Genomic DNA, 339 nt, shown 5'->3' on the forward strand with positions numbered 1-339 from the left:
GCATCAAGCTCGCAAATTCAAGCGTGTGACGTAATACTTATAGATTATTATTGTTATCGATTGTTTAAAGTGTTAATATCATATTTCTTATTGTTCACTACCATATAAATAGGACCTAAAACTTATTATAATTCAGTACGTTTTTCCTTGTCCGAAAGTAACATTGTGCTACAGTAGTTATTTACTAAACAATCGTTACGAGTAAAACATTGAAAATCGTTACTCATGTAACTTACGGGAAAACAACAACGCCCATTAATATTAGTATATTATACGTAGGTAGTTCACGCGTAACAAACAAACTTACATATAAACATCGACTCGTCGCGATTTCATACT

The sequence above is a fragment of the Acyrthosiphon pisum genome, chromosome X (genome assembly GCF_005508785.2).
Source record: "Acyrthosiphon pisum isolate AL4f chromosome X, pea_aphid_22Mar2018_4r6ur, whole genome shotgun sequence".
NCBI classification, from domain to species: Eukaryota; Metazoa; Arthropoda; class Insecta; order Hemiptera; family Aphididae; genus Acyrthosiphon; species Acyrthosiphon pisum.